Raw genomic sequence first — 18087 nt, 5'->3', positions numbered from 1 at the left:
GCGATGCCTTGGGAGTTATTTCCTTCTCTTGTATTGTATTACTACAAGTTGCACGAATGCAGACTTCTCACTGTTGTAAAAAATATTGTTTAGTCCGTCTAGACTCTAGGTTGACTAAGCTTCTGATGTACTTATTACTTTGCACGAATTACAGGCAAGTGGCTTGGAGCTAGTCTTGAAATTCTTTCTTAGTTTTGGCTATGGAGGCAATAGTACTCACAGAGCCATCAACTACGTTTAATTATCTTCTTACACAAGATAATTAAACGAAATTGGAGCTTTCTTGGTAAGTCAAGAAGGCGTCAAGCTATTCAAATCGCAAATCGTCAAGCTTCAAAATCGCTGAAAATCTGCTTAAGTTTTCTTTAAAGGTTCTAGAAATGTGTACAGCTTTTAACGGGAGATATTTCTGTATTATTTACAAAGATTCAAGGATAATTTCAGGAAGGGTTTTAATTTTTTGCGGAAATCCTTCCAGTCTTTTGCAAGATACGTTACTGGTAGAAAAAAGGGTACATTAGGAGCTCATTATTTTCCAGGAACGCTTCTGAATTGTTTTTAGTGTATGTATGTGAAGCTGTAAGTAATTGGTTGAAAAAATATCTGACAACAGCAGCATATTATGTACTCCTATTCATCAAGTGTGTGAACACCCACTTGTCTTTGCCATTCCTCAAATTAACGTTATGGGGGAGGGAGGGAGATTGTGAAGGAGAAGAATAAACCACAAAGCAGATAATATGTGGAATTTACTTTTACATGTATATATGAGGTATAATTCCACACATTCTATCAATGTAGAAGTTGCAGAGTGAGAGCCCAGAGCCAATATGATAACAAATCCTTTCAACGTCTCTGAGTTTTTCCAAATGCGAGTAACCACAGTGCTTATTATTTCTGGGTTTACACTTTCAAGGTTGCACGATCTTTATTTTCCTTCTTGCAAGCACTAAGGTGACAATGTTTGGAAAACAAGAACGGCCGTACGTGACACATGGCCAACATTGATACCACATTCCTTTCTGAATCCAAGGGTGATACTTCGTAGGTTGGAATATTTTCGTTTTAACCTTTGGATAATGAGCTGGTTGATGTGATACATTAGCTCACCTTGATTGAATTTCCCGGTGAAAAAGTTCACGAATTTCTCCAATTCAATATGCAAATGCGACAATCCACCAGCCCATAAGACGTTCAGTGCCTAAAGTTCAATATGAAATAATTATCATGTGAAGTAAGGACTTGCTCCCAGAATCCACCAGTGACAAATCTACCAATCTTTCTCCTTCCATAACAAAAGAAAGAAATTTAATGTCAAATGTAGGATAAGATAATAATTTCACCAAGTTATTGCAAAGATGAAAATGAAGTGGTTTATGTAAGGTCAGTCTAGGTAAATGGAAACAAATAGCACTACCACCCTTTTAGGGATTTTTGAAATTAAACTTCTGGTGGGTAAAGAGTTGGCAACATAAAGAAGACATTTTGAGAGCTCCGCATGTTTCCAAGCAACTATGTAGTTGCTTGAAGGTGACACTGCGAAAAAGGATTTTACCAAATATTAGATATCTTACATTTTCCTCTCTCGCAGATCTGCAAAGCTTTATTTTCCTTGTGGAAAGTAACTGAAAACATTAAAACATTTTGTTATGAATTCAATTTGCCTTGTTGTTTCTGTTGTGCCATTTAGGTGCTACGTATATACTAAGCTGTGCGGAAAATGGAAACAACCAAGCTTGTCCTTCTTCCTATCTGTTTGGAAGATTAGATATTGATGTAAATTGTATTTTTGGATGTCATTCAAATAAATTTCGTGTTAGTTTTTTGTGCGATTTTTTGCAAGATGCTTTCTGATGACATTTGGAAGATTCAAGAAGTCGCATTTTACTCATGGACGCAGATTGAACATCGCTACTGCAGAATTTTAAAAGTCTCTGAACTACACTGAAGAGCCAAAACATTATGTTCACTCCTAACTTTTTCAAAGAATTCGTCAGGATGACGTGGAGACCACATGAAAAAGTGGGGTTGGTATATAACTGAGGCTGGAGAAGGCTAGGCTTCGTTCGAGCACTTTCTTTCGCGAATTATGGGAAAGGGAAACGATCTCGGCGAATTTGATAGAGGGCAGATTGTGATGTCCCGAAGATTCGAAACGAGTTATCTCAGAAACTGCAAGACTGGTAGGTTGTTCATGAACAGTCGTTGTTAGTACTTCTGCAAAGTGGAAAAAGGACGGTGAAACCAATAGTAGGCGTAAAGGTATTGTACGGCCACGCGTCATCAAAGATAAGGGACGTCGGAGAATAGGCCGCTTGGTAAAGCAAAATCAGAGGCAGACAGCTGATCAATTCACAACTCAATGCAATGCAGTAACGAGTGAAAGTGTTTCCAAACACACAGTTCAGCGAACACTGTTGGATATGGGACTGCGCAGCAGACGTCCCACTAGTGTGCTTCTATGGACCAATCATCACCGCCAACTATGCCTACAGTGGGCCCGTGAACACCGAGACTGGTCCTTGGATGACTGAAAGAGAGATGTCTGGTCCGACGAATCGCGATTTCTCGTTAATCACATCGATGGTCGTGTCAGGGTTCGCCGTCTTACAGGCGAACAGTTGCTCCCGTCTTGTACCGTTGGTTGCAAACAGGCTGGTGGTGGCGTTATCATGGTTTGGGGGACTTTTCCTAGCAGGCTCTGGGCCCCTTAGCTCTGGTAGAACATACCATGAAGGCTGTGGACTATCTGAACATCGTAGCAGATCAGGTGACCAGTACGCGGCGTCGGTCTTCCACACTGGAAATGACATCTTCCAGCTGGACAATGCTCCATGTCACAAGGCTATAATTGGTCTGGAGTGGACCCAGCAGCATGATGAACTATTCCAATTAATGCTCTGTCCACCAAATTCACCAGATTTAAATCGTAGAGAGCACATTCTGGGTTTCATGGAAAGGCAGCTCAGAGCGGAAACACCCCCATATCAATAAATCGCAACTTTGAGTGGCCGCTGCATTAACATTTAGTACAATCTATCTCCAGAAGTCTACCAAGAGCTTGTGGCATCCATGCCAAGGCGAGTCTCAGCTGTTTTTCAGGCTATAGGTGCCACAACACGTTATTGACTGGGTGGTCATAATGTTTTGGCTCATCAGTGTATATATCAGCAGGGTTCCCAAAATAAAATTATTTACGCCAAAAATGAAACGATCGCGCCAGATTCCCAATTATCAAAATATCCCCAGGTAGATAAGTAAAGGAACCTCCTGTCATCCTTCACACGACAGTCAACTATGCCTGGTGTTGACTAGGCACAGTTGACTGTCGTGTGATTAACTACTTTTACCAGTGTAATCAACTTACACGCATTGGACACGACCAAGCGTCACACACGAGCATACTAGTTGACAGTCAACTTAGTTCAGCTTTTACAGCGTTGTGGAACAGCTCCTGGAAAAAATTCAGCTTATTAGAAAAGAAAGGTTGATTTAACTAAGTTGCCTCGTGAGAAGACAACGAAATACGCCAGTCAACTAGTCGACAAGCTCTAAAATCTGATTCTACTAACCGCCTCATGTGAGCCTTACTCTCAGGGAGTGTAAGGCTTGACCACGGAGAGATGGCGGATGACCTTCAAGCGGAAACATTTCTTGTACCATTTGTAATAGGCTGTTTGTTATTTGTTTGTAATAGATATGATCAACCGAGAACTGCTCTTACTACTCGGTTCTTTCTGGTTGATTCTACCAATTACAAATGATACAAATGAGGCGGTGAGAAGCAAAAGTGATGCAAGTGGCAAAATTAAAAATTTGGAAATAACCAGTACAAACGGCAGGTGAACCCCTCCTCTGTCTTGGGGCAAGATATGGTACTAGTAGCCCTGGTAGGTGCTGCTGTACAGCATGATTTAGAAAAAGATTCAATGAAAGTCTACCTAGGACGTTATCTTTAAACTCGTTTAATTCAAAAAGTGAAAATGTCCACTTACATCCCTTTGCTTCTCGCTGCCTCAAATGAGGCAGTGAGAAGCAAATAGATGTAAGTGGACATTTTCAAGTTTCGAGTAAAACGACTATAAAGATAACGTTCTAGGTAGGCTTTCACTGATTTTTTTTCTCTAAATTATGCTGTACAGCAGCACCTACCAGGGCTACTAGTACCATCTCTTGCCCCAAGACAGAGGAGGGGTTCACCTACCATTTGTGCTGGTTATCTCTGAATTTTTAATTTTGCCACTTGCATCTCTTTGCTTCTCACTGCCTCAAATGATGTTTTAGCTTCAAGGTCATACACCATCTCTCCGTGATCATGCTTTAGTCATCGGTGCAATGCGCCTATCTTGCAATTTATCCAAAAGGAAAGGAAGACTATACAGTTAAAACAATTAAATTTTGTTTTTATTTTCGGTAACTGATCCTACTCATTGAATAAATCAATGAAAAAACATTAATCTATCGATTTTTCTCTTCCTGTAATTTCAGCCAACAACTTCAAAATAAATTTTCCCATTTCTTAAATCAAGTAAAAACACATGAATATCTAAAATTACGTCAGTGAAATTGAAGAGAAGCTCATTCATTCTTACTTATTGCGTGTTTTGGCAAATCTCATCTCCAACAAACATTTTCTCGCACTTTGAATTGGTCACATTAAATGTCTAATCTTTAGCGCAAATTAAGCTAGATTTTTTTTTTCACGACACAAAAACTGGTCACGCAGGGTTGGTAATTATTCCACCTAGGCAGGGAGAAATATGGTTGTTTATGTCCATAAGAAAAATAAACTTTTTGTACAGAACTGCTATTAACAGTGCACTAATTTGGTTTCTTATGGAATTTCGCTCTGTGGAAAAAAAGTTTCAGGAAGAATTTAATATGCTTTTGTGCATTTAAGAAAACGTTTTGCAGATGAAAAAATCGTCGCGTGTGACACGCAAAATATTTCCCTGGAATAGTTCGTTAGCGCAGAGAGACACTTAATATGATGTTTGTTTCCGCGAATGATTAAGATTTTTTTAGGTAACAAAAAACTTATATCCAAGATTTGTTTTGATACTTTCCTCTAAAACAAGAGGTGAAAATTAAAGCTCTCCACATGCATTTTCTTGAGGCACATACGACAAATTCATTATTTTTAACAATTCTCTTTGTAACGATTCTTCAATTGTAGACATTAATGACTTCCTATTTTACTTCTTTTTCAGTTGATTGATGACATAAGGTGCTAAACTCACCCCTAAACTTTACCCAATTATAAAATATCTAGCTCTAAACTTGCAGAGAGCACTGTTAAAAAGGAAACTATAGTATTGCTGTGGTAATAAGGCGCCTAATCTTGAGGATGTTCGTTTCGTCTTTGGAGAGAGAAAGGAAAGGAAGTTATACAATACAGAGCCGATTATTGGAATTCCAATTTACCGAAATATCCAATTATCCGAGCCTACCTCTTCATTTTCGTCGTCTTGTGCAGCTTTTTAAGGGCTTTAACATGCTGAAAAAACGAATAAATGTGACATTTCTTCGGTAGAAAACTACGAAATTAATAATTTTCTTTGAAATTAGATTTTTTTCTGGATGAAAGGTACCCTGCTTCACTTGTCTGTTGTCATTTTAGTTATTCTTACATTTTAAAAACTGCTGCTTTTGATCTGAATATATCTTCTTCCGAAAAAAGCGAAATAGAATCATCGGATACCACGAGACAAAGGAGGAGTCAAGTGCCTTCTCTTGGAAAACGGTCAAAGCATAAGAAACACTTGGTACCGCAGTCTGTGTTCTTTCCTTTCAACCGAAGTATAAAATCACTTCCCCGTGCATAAAATAAAACATCCTCAAGGTCTCGTCTCATCCCGAGAGTCTCTGTTCCAACTAACAGACGTGGCACAATCAGATTGGGTTGATTGGAAGAAAGGATTAACTCCAGTTTTTGAAACTTTTGCTGAATACACTCAAACGATACAATGTGATGTCGAAGAGATTGCAAAGCCTTTTTTTTTTCGTGTCCACAATGAGATTGGTGGCATTTAACTGCATTGATACTAGCCGATTTTGATTTGCAGAGTGTACACTCCTGTAATGATTTGATTTCCTTTAAAGAGCTACTGTCGATAGTTGACTTCTATGCATATCCCTATGAGCATGGCAGCAAATAGGTTAGCAATTGAATGAAAAATTATCATATAAGCTTTGTGCTACAATATGATTAAGGTGAAAAAACAACGTAAATAAAGCACAAATATTCGAGAAAATACAGCATATAGCTATTTCAAGGCTACAATGGAGCCTCTTCATCAGTGCAAAAAGCTCACCAACACAACCAGAAGTTGCGAGAGAACTGAAGAAGAGAACTGAAGAGAAGTTCTCTCGCAACTTCTGGTTGTGTTGGTGAGCTTTTTGCACTGATGAAGAGGTTCCATTGTAGCCTTGAAATAGCTATATACTGTATTTTCTCGAATATTTGTGCTTTATTTACGTTGTTTTTTCACCTTAATCAGGTTAGCAATTGATTAGTGCAGAGGTTCCCAAACTTCAGACCTCCGTAGATCTCTCCGGAAAAATTACAAACTTCGTCCCCCCCCCCGCGTGCAAAAAAAAACAAAAAAAAAAAAAGATTTGACACAGAGCGCTTTTTTTTTTTACTTTTCATTTATTTATTCATTGTTCTGTATATTTTTCAGAGTCCTTGTCTAATTCTTATTTTTTACATTAATTTTTTGACTTACGGAAGTAAAATTCTGTTTGAAATTCAATTAGGAATTAAAATGTTATCACCAAACTTCTACAACAAGTTTGTTAATAAAAATGAACTTTTTAACTTAGTGAACAAAATACTCGCCTAGCCTAGCTTAAGTGTACATTAATTTTTCTTATGAGTTGTATTTTTATGGTGTCTTGAAAAGTTTGGAGCAAACGTTTTATTTGAAGTATAATACGCCAGCAGTAAAAATGTGCCTCAATGTTTGCATTTTACTTAATATAGTTTGTAACAATAAGAATTTCGTCATGTACACAAAATTAATTAATGCGTAGCGTGTTTACTTCGAGAGTTCCAAGGCGGGAGAGGGGGGGGGGGGCGGAGGGGCTGCTACGTCCTGCATGTACAAGAAAGAACTTTTTAATTCCTCATAAATGTGCTTCTTTTTGAAATAAAATATCGTTACTCGTCCTTTAATTTCAACTATATTTAACGTTTTAGCTGGATAGCACCCAGACCCCTGGGGTCTGCGGATCACAGTTTGGGAAACTCTGGATTAAAGTGATACTAACAGAAAAGTTTTAGCAAGGATAGATTGTTTTCCTGGCAAAGAAACAACTTTTAGAATTCATTGATATTTATATATGTTTAAATTTTTCCATACTATAAGTTGGGGAAAAGATAACCTGGCAGCGTCATAATGCTCTGGTTAGGATCTGCAAAGCATTCATAATGTTGCCAGGTTACGTTTGCCCCTACTATAGAGGTTTGGTGAGAGAGAGAACCTTATTATCCTTATAATTTTCTTACCTTGAAACGCTCTTGAGCTTCCCAGGCTAGTTGGTGTAAGGTACACTCACTGGACAATGAATTAGAAACCCCAAGATTAATATTTTATTGGACCACCTTTTGCACGGAAAACTGTTCCGATTCGTTTGGGCATCGAGTCTACAAGCTTCTGGAGTGCAATTATATCCAGAGAATATTATGCATTGGCTACGCAGCTTTTTAGATCTTGTAAATTAGATGGAAGAAGAGAGTGCTGTCGGATGCGTCTTTCCATCTTTTCCCACACACTTTCCATTGGGTTAAGATCCGAGCTATGCGGTGGCCAGGGAAGGTGTTGGAACTCAGACTGATGCTTAGCGAACCAATTTTCAACACTTCTGGCACTATGTATAGTTGCATTATCGGTTATGAAGTATCTGTCGCCTACAGGATAAAAATGAAACATTGCAGGGTGCACTTGATCTGCCAGTATATCGAGGTATCGCATGGTTGTTTGTTAACCTTTGAGGAATATCAGGGCACCGCTTCAAAGCCAGCAAAACATGCTCCATGTCAAGGTGCCCCCTCCAGACCCTGGCAGTATGAGTAAGGCAAAATGGTTTCTAATTCATTGGCCAGTGTGTGTGGGGGGGGGGGATGCAAGAGAGATCTTGTTCAGGTAGACCAGATGAGAGATAGATTAGATCTCTCCTGTAATGTGTTTGTGATTACCTTGCGTTTGGAATGAAGCATTGCGATTATTAGTAATATCGTTCTGATAGATTTTTCTCTGCGTTTATTGTTGTAACGACAGTAATAAAACTGTGCCTTTATGATAAATTTTGTATATAATTGAGCGCGAATAAACGTTATTGCAAATAGCTCTATACTTCGGTTCACACTATTACATACCATCCTTAACCAACCAACGACAGGATTATACTCGTCAGTGTTGCGACAGCACAAAAATATCTTACATTTTTGAGATTCTTTAAATATAACCCTCATAGATATAATAGCGAATGATCGAATAACGCTCCTAACGTGATCAACAATGAAACTCGTTCCACGTCATGATAATTTGATAATATCTTTTGGCAATATTTGACATGCAGAGAAAGGCTTTATTGTGACGAATCTGAACTGGATCCGGTATCTTAACTGTTTTACTGGTAAGACTCATTTTAGGAGAATTGAGAAACAGAAAAGTGATCAACAATGAACCCTATCTACTGTAGTTTAGGGTTAATCCACTGGAGTTAGAATTAAAATTTCAACTATTAAAATATCACCAAACAGGCAATTGCTTCATTCAAATGTAGACGCAATTTTCACCTGTCCTACCTTGACGGGTGACTTTCTAGTACATAATAAGAGTGAATTAATGAAAAACATCCAAGTTTTTGGTTTTTATAATTACTTTATTTCACACTTTATATCTGAAAAATTTAGTAAATTAGTATACCAAAAAAATGCAGTCACAAATTTAACAATTTTTAAGTACTCATGTTTTCACACATCAAATTATAGATAACACTATTTTTTTACACACGCATTACATTTTCAACATTACCACTTACAGCATAATACATATTTCTACATACAAAAAGTCATAATTTTAAGCTTCAAACTTGAGTTCTAAATATTCATTAAAAATATATAAGCTTTCTGATACAAAATCTTTTGAATCTTGTACAAAAATATCTAAATTGTATCAAATAAATTACTTTTTGAGAAAAATGATGGATTATCTGGGTGTTGTAGTTATTTCACTCAAATTGAAATACTAAAGATGAGTAAAAAATATTACCTACAAAGTATGCAGGGAAATCAATTAAAGGCAAAAACAAAATTAAAGGAATTGGCAAAAAATTTTGTTTTTTTCATTTTTAAACTGCGGTACTCTCGGTATACGCGTTTTAAACACTCATACACATGCAGGTATGTACAGTACACGGCGCAGTATCAGGCTAGAGGTGATTCGGAATGATCTCTTGAAATTTAAGAAACAAAACACTGTACTTTTTTTTCGTTTTCTTTAACTACAAATAGAATAAAAGTAATATCGAGTGAAACATACTGCCGTGGACAGGTAAACTGCTGTATCTGTAGAAATAAGCTTTCGAGATATTTGAAAAAACGCGTTTTGGATTTAATACTAACAATAGGGAAATGTCGGAAATACAGTTTTTGTTCCTTTAACTAAATAGGCAACTTAGTACAATAAAGCTAACGTACAATAGATGACAAAAAATGCGAAAAAAATGAAAAGTTAAACATTTGAGGTTACTGCCCTTTTCCTGCCCACCACAGTATAAACGTATATACACATTAGGTGACTGCCTCCAAATGCTTTTGTTTAAATTTTTCATAACAACATACTAAATTGATAAAATTTCAATTTATAAATCTGTACCTCAGGGCCAGAAGGACGTAAATCACATTATGGTAATTTCACTGCAGAGAGGAAAAACCTTTTTCTGGCGCATGCAAAGGATGGGACGCGCGCTCTTGTAACCCTGGTAAAAAATTGAAAACGATTTGTTTCAAAAAAGAATTACACTCACATGGCTCGATGTGGACTGGGCTTCTACATACAATGCACATAAGTCAACACAATAAAAGAAAAATCGCAATTTTTGGACCTACGTTCGTCTGGCGCTGAGGTACAGAAATAGTATATACATATACATATATATATATATATATATATATATATATATATATATATATATATATATATATATATATATATATACACATTTGTAGAGCAATTAAAACAAGAAAAAGAAAAAAGCAGTTGGTTAAATGTATCAATTATCTAATCTGTAACCCAGTTCGTTTCATATATTTTGGGCATCACACAGTCAATAGTTCGGAATGCTACACAAAGCGGTATTGAAATTCTGTGTCTTCTGTGTGAAGGTGTTTAAGGCATCGAGAGTTGATAACCTGACTTTGACGTAACCTCGTAAAAAGAAATAACAGGATGTGTGAAACGAACTGGATTACAAATCAGACGTTAGTCCTCAAATAAAAGGCTCGCACATCGAGAATTTGCTCCTAAAAAAAGCTAACATATTTCTCTTTACATTTATGTAGCACTTGTTGTTATATTTGCAATAGTTTCGAAAATATGATTTTTAAACATCGGATCCATCGTTTGTGATAATCCTGCGTTACAATTAACGCCAATACATTTTATGACATTTTTTTAAAAAATTCATAGTAGTTTTTACAAAAACTGATGGCTGATATTTTTAAACGCAACAAATATTAAAATGCTGGATCAAAATGTATGCTTAAAAAGTTAATACAAGAAAAAATATTTTTGAAAATATTGATATACTAATACAGTAAAGGTTAAATGCAAAGAAATATTTATGCTAAAAGGTTGTCTTAATACTTTGCATCAAAACTAATTCAGCCCCTACAATTCGAAGTAAATTATTTTATGACAATTTTATTTTATTTTTTTTAATTATAGGAATTTCCATAAAAACCAGTGACCACAATTTTAAAAGGCAATATATGTTAAAATGCAGAATCAAAATGCATGCTTAAACATTTTATGTAAGAAAAAATCTTCTTGAAAACATTTATTTACTAATACAAAAAAGGTTGAATTGAAAAGAAATATTTATACTAAAAAGTTGTCTTTTTTTTTTTTTGATTTTTGAACACAGGAACGGTGTTCCAAAATTAACACAAGATTTCAATTTCACACCATTTTTGCCGTGAATTGTCTGCAGCCATACAAAAATGACTGCTGAGAGTTTAGGGTTAGTAAAAATGGAGGGTGTGTGTTTTACTACCATACAGTCAGTGGAACAATTCAATTACTGCATGAGGCTTTTCATGGTCGTCTACTTTCTCGTTTCGGTGATTAGAATTGGCACCCTAGACCGTGTGATTTAACATCATTAGATTTCTTCTAATGGGGTTATTTGAAGTCAAAGGTCTATGTCAACAAGCCCACAACCACCCATGCATTACTATGTTGCGATATCGAGAGTTAAAACTAACTGCTTGACCAACCTCAATTTTTACAATTTTTGAAATAATAGTTCAATAATGAAAACTCGTTATTGTGTATCGTATAACACGCTCCATGTTTAATAACCCGAAACTCTCATTTGTCAAATTGTACTTTTGTCAGGGTTGCCGATACTTTATTAAAAAAAAATAGCGGCAAATTCAAATCTTGCGTCAATTTTGGAAACTTTTTATTATTCAGAACTAAGCTCAAACATTGGGAATAGGTCTCAAAAAGGTGTAAAGAGGCAGAAATAGATCAGGAAGTAAGAAAATTAAGTAAATAAGTAATGAGGAAACATTCATTTAAAAGTTAAAACTGATGGTGAAGTATTTTACAAATGACGATAATGCTTAGACTCAAATAAGATCTTGGATATTTACAAACACGTGAAAAATTCACAAGTGATATAGCCCGACCGCGAACAAATGGCCCTTGTCCATCATTTCAGAAAACGAGTCCATTCCTTAAAATAGGTAGAGAAGGAAGAAAGGACGTGTGCCATATTTTAGAGTTCAACAACATTTTGGCGATATGAAGAAAAATGTGTTCCTAGCATATTTTCGTTATGCGATTACTCGGGCCTGAAAGGTTTAAGTTGCACCAATAACTGCATTGAGCTGGCGAAAAAGTAAAAAATGACAAGCTTTGCATTCTTCATTGTAACCCTACTCTCGCCAATTTTGAATTGAAATTCATTATAGGAGGCGTTGTTATCTCTGACCAATGGCTACTAAAAGAAGTAAAACCAAGACCCACCCACTTAAGATAAGACCTGTCCAATGAGACATCTGTCTTGACAGCACAAAATTAAAATGTTTCACCTCTTTTGTTAATTTCCTAAATTCCAAAGTGACGTACTCAAGCTTTAGAACCAATAAAGCATTTGCAAATTCTGCTCCGCAACTTTTTTCTCCATATCTCCCCTTCAGGAAAATGGACACTTCTGAAACAAGGCATAGCCAAGGGTCAAAGTATCTTTGCGGTCAGACTTTACCAATAATATTTCATTGAAACAATCAAGTTCAGTCTTCGGATTTGAACACAAGTAAAATAATGATATCGCTTCAAGCAACGACATAAATTGTTTTATGCTAATGAAAACATTAAGTAATTGCATACATAATTCGTTAGTAGTAAAATTTAAAAACCACGCAATTTAATGTTAGAATCAAAGCTCCATAAATACAAAACAACTACAATTTAAACATTTTGCACAATAGTAACTTCTTAACATTTCAATCACACAAGCATAACAAACACAACATCACATATACATAACAGATAAAAATAACATTTAACGATCGACATTAAACTTTACACGCGATACAAATTATATAAGTACAAATGAGAGCTCGAAAAATCTCAAAAACCGAGACATTGTAGCTGATGTCGCAGTTTTTGAAAGCGATTGGTTGCCTGGATTTGATGTAGGATCATGAGATAAGAGCTAACCATACAAGAGGTAAAATAATTCTGCAGATGATAATCTCTTCATAGCAAAATTCCGTGAAACAAGTATAGCTAGTAGTGATGTGCCGGATCGTTAAAAAAGCAGATCCGCGGATACGGATACGGATCCGGATCGTTAGTGTCAAGATCCGCGGATACGGATACGGATCTCAAAATGTTTTTGCTCAAGTGAACTCTCCAAGTGTAAAATTTATTACAGAAGGTATTCCCGTCACTATAATAACACTGTTTCTTCAAAAAATGTAACCTGCAGCGAAAATATAATAAAGACTATGATTTACTCTTTGAAGAAATCTCCGTTAAAATTGATGGAGAGTTGGAAGGATCGGGTCAGCGCAGCATTAATGCTTAAATAAAATGTGAAAAATTATTTCTATCTTGCTCGGTAGCTGTAGGATACAGGAGCAATAATGTAAAGCTGCTACTTAGTAGGCTAGAAATAATTTTTCGCATTTTATTTCAGCATAAATGCAGCGCTGACCCATTCCACCCAAATTACTCCGACCGACGAAATAACAGAGCCGTGAATACCTTTACAAACAGTAAATAGAGACTTTTGTCTCACTTTTTTTGAAGGATACCGGGAAAAACCAAAATGAAGAAAAACAGAAACCCCATATCAATAACAAAACCTAATATTAAACTAAAAATTAAAAAAAAACATGTCTCAGAGGGCCGTTGGCTTCTGAAATTATACCTCATAATTTAAATAGGGAATAAAACATAATTTAAACGGAATTTTAGAGTCTTTTATTCAAATATTTAAATATTTTTAGAACAGAAAAGATCCGTTTAAGATCCGTCAAAAAAGTAACGCATACGGATACGGATACAGATCTTTATTTTTCTTCGGATATCCGCGGATACGGATACGGATATCCGGAACATCACTAATAGCTAGCTGTGTCCATGAAACATAATTTCTGTCCAGTCTCAATAAAATACACAAATCAATTAAAAATATGACAATACCGCCAAATGTGGCTTTTAATGGAATAAAATTGTTGAAAGTTATTTTTTTTGGATTGGACAAAATTTAACCCTATTTATTGTCATATACCCTAGTTATTGTCAGGGGATATTTAACCCTATTTATTATCAGACAGTTTGGAATAAGCTTCAAGTCACGTACCGTCAACATTCACTAATTGCACACGATCGACCTACATGGATTTGCTGTAGCTCCACCGGAAATTAGTCTAACTCAAAATATAGGGTGATGGTGGATACAGTTTCAAATTGCTATACTTTTTGCATCATATATTGTGTTTGAATTTTGTAAATTACACGTGATTGGTTATACATACATAGAAGGTTACAGATGTCCAATATGCCTTTCTTTGGCTAAACGAATGACATCTGGACGGTAGCCCAATTCATCCCACACTCGATGAATCTTGCGTTACTGAGTTCACCACCGCTGTGGTTTCGCAGGTCATTCAAATTTGTAAGAAGAGGTAGTACGTAAATAGCATTATTCACGAACCTATACAAGAAAAAATAGTAGGGTGTGAAATCAGGAGACCTCGGTGGCCAGAACAGAAGTGCTAAATCGTCATTTCCCATGTGACCTACTAATTGCTGAGGTACAACTGATGCTCAAGCGTACTAAGCTTTTGGAGCACATGTAGTGATTAGTATTCAATACTTTACAGCATCCACTGTGCACTACAAAATTTTAAAAGTATTTTTTTTTCTGAAAGAGCATGCTTACTAGCATAGGATTTAACCTTTTTTTTTAATAGTTTGACAAAGTTTAGCATTTTTAACAATTACTTTAATCGATACACAGTTTGAAATTAATTTTTTACGCCTCTGAACATGACATGTGAGGAAATGACATTCACTGATGCCATTAGCGCACAGCGCAGATTGTCATAACCTGGCAACACGATTGACAGCAAAGCGTAAACATTTAGCGCACCCATCACTTGTGATGTCATAAAGACCACGCCTTATTTCCAAAATCGGACATTAAAAAAATTAAATATAAAAAAACTGTTGAGAAAATAAAAGTGTTTCCTCTCTCCATGTTATTTTTTGCACATTCTATCAATTTCCGTGACTAAAAGTAGTAGTTTTTACTTAAAGAAACAACCCCATTCAAGAGCAACGTATAGTGCAGGAAATATAACAATATGAAATTTTGTCCGTCTTTTCGAATTACTCCATAAATAAATGCTAAAATTATTTTGTAAATACAGACACTAAATTTTTATTAAATTTTATAACATACATTTTTGTAAAAATATTTTTCTCGATATCGGTCATTGTACGGCAAGTTCAGTTACAGGGTATGTTATTGGTTTTCGAAGTATTCCTTTGTTCAATCAAAAGTAGTTCTGTCCTTCAGAGGATATGTTGCTAAAGTTGTATGGCATTCAGCGATGAATTTTCCTCAAATGCCACAAGCACGTACAGTAAACTCCCTATTATCCACGGAATAGGTAGGCACGATAACCGCAGATAAGCGAAAACCGCGGATAATCCGAATAATGGGGTCGTTGTGGCCTGATGGGTAAGGCATTGGACTTGGGGCCGGAGGGTCTCGTGTTCGATCCTCGCTGGTCGAAGATCCACCGTCGTCATCAATGGCGACTGGGCGATGTTAAATATGCTCGTGGTCACAATGTCCTCCATGTGAAACGAAACCTCTGAGGGTGCCAGACCAGAAAGTTATTCGGCTCCTGGCCTGGTTGTAAATTCACGAACTGTCTGTCCATAGATGGCACCACCAACTATTTTGTTGCCTTTTGAAGGCAAGGCACCTGGCACGCAGTCCTTCATTGTTTGAGGGCCAGAGGTCCCGTTGATAGTTGATAATAATCCGAATAATAGGTAAAAAACAATTCTTAGGGTACACAATAACTAAAAAATATTAATAACGCACAGACAAACATTTAAATTACAACTAAAAACATTGCTACATTGCATCTACTAATATTGAATATAAAAAATATATTTAAAACCAAAAAGCGAACCATAAAACAATCATAAAGCTTTAAAAAAAAATGAAAATACCCGCAGATAATCCGAACCGCGGATAATCCGACCGCTGATAATCGGGAGTTTACTTTATTATTTTTCATTTGTAATAAAATTTCCGTAACGCTACTAATTTAAGTCATCCTCACAATTAACTTGTTTGTCCCAACTTGTTTGTGGAGGCCTTAATTAGAACTGATAGTTGCAACTGTTTTTGTAACAAGCTCTATATCATGAACACAAGGATACAACTCAAGAGATAAGTAAATTAAATCACCATTTTCTCCAAGCTCTCGCTCTAGTGTTTTGCACACTGCTTCAGACCGTCGGAAACAGTCCTTTAGCCATTTTTGCATATTAGCCGTCACTAATCTAAAAATCTTTCAAATACGAAATACAAAATATCAATTTTCACTCAATTTTAAAATTGGTAGATAACTCTTCAAAACCAAACCGAACTAACGCATTTTGTTTTGCACATCAGAAGAAACGAGTTTAGCAATGATGTGGTAGAACTGAAAGAAATGAAACGTTATCGTCAAAATAGCGTAATATCTTCGTGTTTATCTAAAAGAGAAATAACTGTGATTAAAAAATAAATAAATTTCCTTTTTCAAGTCCTAAGCGTTTTATAACTTTTACTTGAACAACTCAAGCAGTACAAAATTCACAGATTTTTCCATACATTGCTGAATAGTTTTTCATACAATGCTGAACATATTATTTCACTTACTCAGCAGATAAATTAACAAAAGTATGCATATCATAATCGTGTTAAGGTGAAATATTTATAGTACCATGTAACTATTGTCAAAATTTTGGAAGAAAAAAAAATCGACACCATTTAATGTTTGATCAAAGCATTATGTCAATTTGATAGGTTTTTTTAAAGAGTTGTTTTAGAGAATATAAAACTTGAGAAAGACAATGCTGGTGTAACTTATGTTGTTCAGCAGCTTTACGTACAGCTGCATTCTTCTCTATTTATTGAAAACTCTTTCATTTTTTCAGGATATAAACTCGACAACTTATTTTTTTAAAAAGGAAATGAAGCAATAAGAAACAAATACTTTGACAAATAGAGTTTGTGCGGTCGTTTTGGGACACCCTGCACAGAAACATATATACTTTTTATTAAGCTTAAATATAATTTCTATGGATTTCAAACCTCCATATGAAACTAATGAATGGTACTTGATTAAAACTGAATTGAATAACTACTCTACAGTGGAAAAGTACTGTCTGAAAAATTACAAGACTTCAATTTTCAAATAAAAGGAAGGTTAACAAACACTAATTCAAAACAAATTTATGGCCATACTATTAAAGTATGAAACAGTGCCATCATTTGGAGTTTTCCTAGAGGGGAAGAAAAGGGTATACATATTAACAGTAAAGTACTTCAAAAAGCAACTAAATTCACTCCCACTTATTTGTAAATACATTAATTTTTCACAGACAGAGGCACACTTGACCCCTCCTACCCCCCTCCCCTTTCCTAAGTGACTAGCCTGGTATGAAACACAACCGTTAGTTAATTAAGATGATATAGATCAAATTTTCTTACTACAGCTCATCTTTTTTTAAAATAAACAGCAATTTCGAACATACTTGGAACACAAACACGAACAACACAATTCTTAGAGCCTGAATTTATTGGACATTTTATTTTCATTTTAATAGCTTTCACACATTTATTTTTAAACATAAATGTTAAGAAACATAAAAGATACGTTATGTTATGTTAAGTGATTTTCCAAATAAGCCTTTTACACAAAGGAACCCTGCCACGAGTTTTAATTCCTAAAAAGCTACTAAAATCAATTAAATGCTCTAATTTTTTAACATATAAAAATACATTGTAAAAATAGCCAATTGTATTACCAATATGTAAATTGCCAATATAAAACTCATTGATAACATTTACATTAAAATAACAAATACTACTTTGTTTTCTTTCTTCTGTTGCACAGAAATTATTTTCTTATTGACAGTTTTTAAATAAATTTTTCTTTTAGACTATAATTACTCAATTACCGTAACTACTTTCACTCAGTAATTAATATTACTGTAGCTACACTCAAACCTTCTTTAATGTCAGGAAAAGTATATCAGCAAACTTTTC

Source organism: Uloborus diversus, chromosome 9, assembly GCF_026930045.1.
Source record: "Uloborus diversus isolate 005 chromosome 9, Udiv.v.3.1, whole genome shotgun sequence".
In the NCBI taxonomy this organism is placed as follows: Eukaryota; Metazoa; Arthropoda; class Arachnida; order Araneae; family Uloboridae; genus Uloborus; species Uloborus diversus.
The sequence above is the reverse complement of the archived record's forward strand: the minus strand, read 5'-3'. Positions refer to the sequence as shown.